Below are 9,608 nucleotides of genomic sequence, written 5' to 3' on the forward strand. Positions count from 1 at the left end.
AGCATTCTCCAAGTCTTGGCATTAGAAAGGACCTTTATCGCCTGTTTGGCTTTCTGCTGGAGAGCGAGACAAGCATACTTTTCTAGGAACATTCATTTTCCTCCTGGAGATCTGTGGATCTCTGTAGGGCAAGCTGCCTTCAGGATTTACAGGATTTTGCACTTCATAGTTCTCCATTACTGGTCCCCGAAGGCATCCCTAAGAGCAGAAGGGGAAAGGGTCTTCCATTTCTCTCCATCTGTTTTTGGAAGAACCAAGGCCTGGCTCCTACCCTCTAGACCCCCTGTGAGCTGGTCCAACAGCTGCTTGGCTCAGGAAAGACAGTTTGTCATTGATTCGGACTGGGGGGAAATATTCAAGCCACCATCTTCATAAATGAAAGCCTTTACTATTGGCTAGTTCCAGTCGCTCACACCTGTAATTTCAGCACTTTGGGAAGTCGGGGCAGGAGGATCACTTGAGTCCAGGAGTTCGAGACCAGCCTGGGCATCAAAGCAAGACTCCATCTCTATTAAAAATCAGAAAAGTTAGCTGAGTGTGGTAGTGCATGCTACAATGTAGCTGTAGTCCCGGCTACAAGGGAGGCTGAGGCAAGAGGATCACTTAATCTCAGGAGTCTGAGGCTGCAGTGAGCTGTGATTGCACCACTGAACTCCAGCTTGGGCAACAGAGCAAGACACTGTCTCAAAACAAACAAACCAAAACCACCAGAAATAACAACAACAACAAAAAAGGCTTTACTATATGTTTCAAAAAAACAAAGTGATTTTCATAAATTACACAGATTTTAAGCAGAAAAAAGAAGGTAAAGCTCAGATGAAAGTACATCATTGAGCCATAAAGGAAAAGGGTTATCATCCCATTAGAGGAAACTCCCATTGACTGAAGAAGGACAAGATGATATTTTATACTTTGGGAACCTGAACAACTTAAAAGGAAAACAGAAATAAACATAAGTAACTAAAAATTAAAAACAGTGCAGAATCACCATACTTTTAGTCTGTCTTTCTTCTGTGGGAAGATTCTAACATTATTGAGCATGCAGGTAAAAGAGAATGGAGTTGGCACCTTGAGTTTTTCCTTCTATGCCCTCCAAGGAGTGTGGCATTATATATGTACCTCGCCATGAAATAAAGATCACCATAAAAGAGGAAGTCAAACATAAATGCTCTGCAAATTCTAGCAGACCTGCTTTATGTCTATTCATTTCTGGAGACGTCCAGATACAACTTGTATGGTATTTTTTTCTTTTTTCTGAAAATCAGAACTATATTTTTAAAATTTATAATAACCAGTTGAGCAACAATGATACACTTTCCATAAGAATAATTTTTACCCTGTTTTAATAAGGTTGGTATGCATGGTGTGCAGGGCAGCAGAGCAGCCGCAGGCAGAATACATGGGACTGCTATGAAGCAGGAAAAGTTTCCCTTAGGAAAGAATTATGCCTTTAACAGTGTTACCTAATGGAAGAGCTCCAGACATAAAAATTCAGCCTTCCCAAAGCATGAAGCTTTCATTCTTCTGTAACTGCCATGGTAAGAATAACTCCAGAGAGACTGTAAAAGAATAGTGCTGTTGTCATTATCATTCCTGTGTAAAGAAAAAAATATATGTCTAAAGGTGTTTCTTTTTCCATTTTATCAAGGGTCTTTTTTGGAAACTTTTAAATATGATCTTACTACTCTGCTTCTAAATAATACACCTGCTATAATGTAGTAAATATTCAGTTTGTGTTACTCAATTCAGCTCTACTTAAATTATTTTCTTATAAAAGTTCAGAAGATCATCTACTTATGACTTGATAGTACCTGTAGGATGCTACGACACATGTGTGAACCAATAGCAATGCAGTAAAACTTCATGAAACGATGGTTAATAAACTCAGCCCTGATGAGTCCTCACATGTTAAGTGACATTTCACCTACTATGTTGGGGATATAGTTGTTAGACTTTAAAGCTGAAGAAGCCTCCAGAGACTATCAGGTTTATACCCTTCTCTTCAAATATTTCAATACCATTCAAGACTGATGGTTGTTTGCGTTCTTCATAAAGATGTTGCAGGACATAGATTCCATAATTTTCAAGATTTTTATCATTCCACTCACAAAATTGTTTGCCGTTATCCCTCTAAAAATTTTATATTAATAATATTATTTCAAAGCTGTAGGATTTTTATTTTCTGGAGAACTGGGACATAAAATGAAGAAGCTGAATCCTTAAAAGAGTGAGTAGGATTAAAATTCCATCTTCTGACTGCTAACTCATTCTTTCCAGTATAATATGCTACCTCAAAAGTGAACAAAAATATTGCAATAGTATTTTAAAATACCTTCATCCATTACTAGTCAGAGTGACTTTGTCTTTTAATTTTTATATTCTTCCTTCTATCACCTTGTAGGCACAATATAAGAAAGGAATGATAAGAACCCATGTAAACATAACACAATTTTTTAAAAAAGAAATACTGTAATTGGTTAATAAATTCTCACAAGTTAAGAGAAATTTGTTTGAGCCAGACCATTTTACTCAGAGGCAAAATGAAGAAATTAAACTGGAGGATTTGTAAGATGCCTTTCCATGAAAAGGGTTCAGAACATGTCTTGCCAAAATATACCGCTTTGGGGTATTATTTTGAGCTAATAGAAATTGAGGACCAACAAACACAGTTGCTATATCAAGTTTAGCCTAAAGCTGCCTGCTTACCTATTTTAGGTTCAGCCTAAAGACTTCTCTGTATGTAGGAAACTAAAGCTTAAATGGAGGCGTAAACAGACCATAATGTACTTTTGTGCCAATCACCAAGTTTTGATCAATCAACAGGGGCCAATTGTTCAAAACATGTTCAAATAAGCCAAACATCAAGTTGTAACCAATTTGGCTGTTTCTGTACCTTACTTCTGCTTTCTCTACCTTGCTTTCCTTTTTCCCTCTAAAAATTTTCTACCACGTGGCTGAACCGGAGTCTCTCTGAACCTACTTTGACTTGAAAGGCTTTCCGATTTGTGATTTCTTTGCTCAATTAAACTGTTAAATTTAATTTGTCTAAGGTTTTTCTTTTAACACAAGAAAAGCTCTTTACTTGCCCCTCAACTTACCGAAGTATAAACTTCCCCTTTTGTAAAAATAAATTTAGTTTATAGAGGAAATTTTCATCAGTAAAGGAAATTTTCATTAGTAAATTTGTACCAGGAAGAGAGCTACTCAACAGCTGAGAGATTTTTATCTGCCTAACAAGGCAATCTTCATTCACCCTATATTTCCTCCCTCCCCTCACCTTCCCATAATTTATCTCCCCACTCCCCTGTTATACAAGTCTCAGTCATCTGCACTTCCTTAAGTCTCATATTTCTGTAGGACCCCGTGCATATATACATAATTAAAATTGCTTTTTCCTGTTAAACTGTTTTATGCCAATTGAATCCAGAGACCAGCCAAGAACACAGAAGAATAGAAGAAACCAATTTTTTTCTGCCTTGCACCATTTTAACACTGCTTGAATCAATTCGATTTTGTTTTACGGAAGCTTTCCTTGCGCTTTCCATGCTAACGTTATCACTATATTCACCATGAAAGCATGTAGGACTTCGGGGTGGAACTGAAGGAAAAAAGAATAATTTTCTCTCTACCCTTTGTTGTTCTTAATGAGGACAGACCTCTGTAATGAAAGACAGATTAACAAGGGGAAAACAGTTTATTAACATGTATACCTCATATAGACATAGGAGATACTCAGAGAAACGAGTAAATCTCAAAAAGACAGCTTTGAAATCAGGCTTAAATACCATCTTTAGTTAGAACAGAGACCAATTATGAGGAGGTGACCAGGAAAAGCACAGTAAACAATGGTAAGTTTTGTTATACAGATTTCAGTCCATGCCTTCTGCATTGATAACAGTCTCTAATGACTTAGAGTCATCCTTCTCTTCCTGGAACTGAGAGGGAAACACCCTTACAAATGGAGATTTCCATTATAGAAGTAAATGTTTCTTACAAAAGGGTAAATCCTATTCTGTTTTTAGAGCTTCTTTTGTGGCTGCTGTTTCTCAAAATAATCCTGATGCCAAAGAGGCACATTTTGGAGTGGCATATTCTGGTCCCTTAAAGTATGTACCTTTATATAAGAAAATTGATATACATTTTACAATTTAATGGAGTGTCATTCATAGAAAAAGTATTTCTGAACCCAGCCTCTATTTCATTAACATTATGGATTTAAGGTTTGAAGTTATGGATTTAAGGTTTGAAGTCATGATCTTACCTTTTGTTTACTAGTTCTTTTTTGAGTTCCTGAAGAATTTGTGAAAAATCAAAATTAATCCATCCATTAGAGAAGAGTATGACAATCATCTACAAGTTAAAATTTCTTTATATATTTTAAAGTTCTTCTCCCACCATCAGGAATGCATTATAATTTCAAAGATATATTCTTTAGAAACAGAACACAAAAATAAATGGGATTTGGAGAATGGATAAGAATCGATGTTTGTAAAATAAGAAGCTCTCAAGTTGCATATTCTTATGATAATCTACACTGGATCAATACTATTGTAGGTCTCTTGCATCTTGTAGCAAGATTTCTGTCTCCTAAACTTAAATCTAACTGAAAATAGGATGATACTTTATCCCTATGGTAGGTACAACGACAAAAACTAGAAATAAATGTAAAAATCATCACAATCTCCTTCCATTTTTCCACTCTACTCAAGCTTTCAACTTCATGTCACTCCATTCATGCCCTGGCTGCCAACAGACGGTACAATTTTACAATGTTGCTATAATAGGGTCTCCTGATTATAGTTTCTTCAACTTCCATTTCTGCCTGAAAATTTCTATCATCACAGATCCTACTTTCTGCATTGTACAGAAGCAGCAGCTAGGGCTTAATAGACAAATGTGTCCAGTTGCATTATTTACCAGCTAAGCAACCTTGTGCAACTTATTTATCTCTCTGATCCTCAGTTTCATTAAAATGATAATAATAATACTTCCCCCAGAGGATGTCGAAAGGATTAGAGATACCTCTCTGTAGAGAAGTATACGCTAAGTGTGCTTAGTACATTGGCTCTAGTTGGCACATCAAATGTGCCGAATACATCATCATTGTCATGTCTGAGAAAGCGTCTTTCCTCACCAAAGGTAATTTCTCTTATCTTCTCTAAAACCATCAAATGTCCTCCACTCTTGCTCAGCTTTTAATCATTCACAACAGGCTCCTCCTGGGCTTACCAACAGGTACAGATTTTTTTTTTTTTTGCTGTACAGTACTATGACTTTTGACAAATGTACACTGTTAGGTAACCACCACTGCAAAAATAAATAAATACATAAAAATTCAATCACTACCACCCCGACCTGCCCAAAATTCTTCTGCATCTTCCCTCATTCCCAGCTCCTGAAAATTGCTAATTTGTTTTCTGTTCCTATAGTTTTGCCTTTGCAAATGATACATATAAATAGAATCATACAGTATATAACTTTTAAAGCCTGACTTCTTTTATTTCATAAAATGCATTTGCCATGCATCCATGTTGTTGCATGTATCAGTTGTTCTTTTTAGTAGTGTTCCACTGAACAGGATGGAATGTGTTTACTCATTCTCCAGTTGAGGAGCATTTGAGTTATCTCCAGTCCTTGGCATTTACAAATAAACTAAAGCTGAGTTTTATATCACTTTTGTTGTTCAAATTATTTTTCAACTTTAACTATTAGAGGTTTTCAGTTGCTGCTTCTATACCTAAAAATCCAAAAATTCAGATTCTCTCTATTATAGTCCACTTCATCCCTGCTTGCAAAGTGGCAATTTCTATTTGAGCTAACCGTCTCATAAATATTATTTCTGGACTCAGGCTATGTCTCCGAAAGCATGCTACCATCATTCTATTTTGCAATGTTTTTTCTCCTAGTACAAAAAGTTCATTAGATAACATCATCATCCATCCACATCATTGACAGCAACAGTTTTACCGGAAGTTTTCTACTACAGAGAACAGAGAAACAGTCTGACCTTCAATATTTTCTTCCCCCCTGCTTCCCAGAGTCCATTTTTTAATGCAAAAAATTTTGGTTTTTATTACAATATCCCCCACATTCTAGACACCAATTTTCACATTAGTTGAGTAATGCTGGGGTTGCAAAATCTAGTGTCCTACCACAATAAACACTTTTTATTTCTATGTGAAAGTGACAACTGCTACATATGTTTGTATCTCATTGGCCAAAACAAGTCCCAAGGCCACATCTAACTTCAAAGGTGGTGAGGAAATACAGTTGTACTATGTGCCCCAAAACAGAGAGCTAAAAGTCTATGATGGACAGCACTAATGATCACTGCGGGGTCTAATTTGTCCCTAAGAACTTAGCCAAGTTTTCTAACACCATTTATTAAAGATTACACCCGTTGCCCAGTTATTTTAAATGTCACCTTTACTAGCTACCAAAATCTCATATGTAATGAGTCTGTTACCAGTCTGTATTCTATTCCATTTAGTTTTTTGTTGCTTCCTGTAATTGTACCTCAACTTTGTCATTACCATAGCTGTATAAAATATTTTGATAATGGTAGGGAAAATCTTTCTTCACTAGAATATTTCAAAATTTGTGTCAGCTAGTCCCTGTATTTATTCTTTATTAGGCTTATTTTATCTATTCTAAACACACAAGTAATATAGGAATAAAGATCATAAAACACACTTAAATAAAGCATAAATGTCCCTGTTTAATCTTTTTCATTTCCATTTTCCTGTTAAGAAGTGATCTTTCATCTATATTCTGTCAGTTCTTTTTATATATATGTGCATACATACTTTTGTATACTTAAAATATATTGGTGTCTTCATCTGTTTGGGTTGCTAAAACAAAACACAACAAGCTGAGTGGCTTATAAAAACAGAAATTTATTTCTCATAGTTCTGGAAGCGAAGAAGTCTAACATCAAGGCACCAAAAGATTCAGCATCTAGTGAGAGCCCATTCCCTGTTTCATAGATAAAAAGATGTCTTCTCACAGTGTTTCCACATGGTAGAAGAGGTAAGGGATTTATATTAGTCCATTTTCACGCTGCTAATAAAGACATACCCAAGACTGGGCAATTTACAAAAGAAAGAGGTTTATTGGACTTACAGCTCCACCTGTCTGGGGAGGCCTCAAAATCATGGCAGAAGGTGAAAGGCACATCTCACATGGCAGCAGACAAGAGAAAAGAGCTTGTGCAGGGACACCCCTGTTTTTAAAACATCAGATCTCATAAGACTTATTCACTATCAAGAGAATAGCACAGGAAAGACCTACTCCCATGATTCAGTTACCTCTAACCGGGTTCCTCCCATAACACATGGGAATTCAAGATGAGATTTGGGTGGGGACACAGCCAAACCATATCAGGATTTATCTGGTGCCTTTTTAAATAAGGGGACTAATTATCTTTATAAAACCTCTGCTTTTATCACCTAATTACCTTCCAAACCCCCATGTCCTAATACCATCGCCTTGGGGGTTAAAATTTCAACCTATGAATTTTGGGGAGATTCAAACATTTAGATCATAGCAATTGGTTTGCTGGATTAATAATATTTAACATACATAGAATCATACCATAAATATTGTTTTGCTATTTATATTACTAATTTAATTTGGTTATAGATACAGTATATGATTCCAAACTTTGAAATTTGTTAATATTTGTTTTGTGGTTCAGCACATAGTTTACTGCATGTTTCGTGTACTCTTGAAAGGAATGTTTATTCCACGGTTGTTGGAATAATGTTTTATAAGCATAAATTAGATCAAGTTGATTGATATGTTGATTTAAATTGTCTATGATAATTTGTACTGACATTTTGTCTACTTGTTCTACCAATTACTAAGAGAAGTATTACAATCTCTAGCTTTGGGATTTATCTATTTTTCCCTTTAATTTTATTCATTTTTGCTTCATGTATTTTAAAGTATTGTTATTAGGTGTATTCACCTTAGGATTGTTATGTATTCTTGATGAATTGATGCTTTGTGATTATAAAATGATCCTCTTTATGTCTGGTAATACTCCTTGTCTTGAAGTCAGTTTCATCTGACATTGACATAGCATAATAGCTTTCATTTGCTTTGTGTTTGCATGGTGTACCTTTTTCTATACCTTCTTTTTTTTTTTTTTTTTTGAGACAGAGTCTCGCTCTGTCGCCCAGGCTGGAGTGCAGTGGCGCAATCTCGGCTCACTGCAAGCTCCGCCTCCCGGGTTCACGCTAGTCTCCTGCTTCAGCCTCTCTGAGTAGCTGGGACTACAGGCGCCTGCCACCACACCCGGCTGATTTTTTGTATTTTTAGTAGAGACGGGGTTTCACTGTGGTCTCGATCTCCTGACCTCGGGATCTGCCCATCTCGGCCTCCCAAAGTGCTGGGATTACAAGCGTGAGCCACCGTGCCCGGCCTTTTCTATACCTTCATGTTCAGCCTGTCTTTCCCAATATATTTAGAGTGGATCTCTTGTAGGCAGCAAATAGTTGGGTTTTGCTTGCTTGTGTAGTCTGATAAACTCTGAATTTAAATTATTGACATAAGTGAGATTGGGTCTATTATAGTGTCATTTGCTGCTATTTATTTGCTCTTTGTTTCTTTGTTCTTCCTTTTCTGTCTTCTTTTTGGTTAATAAAAATTTTAATATCCCAAATTATCTTCAGTATTGGCTGCTTAGCTAATACAGTTTTTCGGGGGTTATTGTTTCCTCTGTGGAGTACAATATATATCCTCAATTAATCACAGACTTCTTGAATTCATATTATGCCACTTTATGTAAAAACTGGTAAATTTCAATTTTCACTGCTCATATTCTTTGTAATATTATACTATATAGTCTACATCTACACATTATAAACCTCACAATGTATTGCTTTTACTTTTGTTTTAAATAGTCTATGACTTAAAGAATTTTAAAAATAAATAAAAGATAATGTTTTATATTTACCTATATATTTAATATTCCTAGTATTCTACATGCCTTCCTGTATATCTGAATTCCCATCTGGTATCAATTTTCACAGTGTGAAGACATTCTTTTAGCATTTCTTTACAGTGGCAAATTCTTACAGTTGGCAACAAATTCTCTCAGCTTCCATTTTTCTGAAAACATTTTGCTTTCATTTTCAAAAGATATTTTTGCTGGATCTAGATTTCTAGGTGAGACTTCCACTTGTTTCCATGAAAAAATAAGATAATCTTGAATTAGCTCTTGCTGTCAATTAGAAAATAAAAAATTTACTGGTGGGTGTATTAGTCTGTTCTCACATTGCTAGAAGGAAATACCTGAGACTGAGTAATTTATAAAGAAAGAGGTTCAACTGGCTCATGGTTCTGTAGGCTGTATAAGAAACATGATGTGGGCATATGATTGGGTTCTAGGGAGGCCTCAGGAAACTTACAATCATGGCAGGAGTCCAAAGGAGAGCAGGTACTGCCCATGGCCAGAGCAAGAAAAAAAGGGAATGAGCCAAGCCAAGTGCTGCACTTTTAAATAGCCAGATCTTACAAGTATTCACTCACTGTCATGAGGACATCACCAAGTAATGGTGCTAAACCATTCATGAGAAATTTATCCCCATGATCCAATCACCTCT

This window comes from Hylobates moloch, unplaced genomic scaffold (genome assembly GCF_009828535.3).
Source record: "Hylobates moloch isolate HMO894 unplaced genomic scaffold, HMol_V3 SCAFFOLD_13, whole genome shotgun sequence".
Classification (NCBI taxonomy): Eukaryota; Metazoa; Chordata; class Mammalia; order Primates; family Hylobatidae; genus Hylobates; species Hylobates moloch.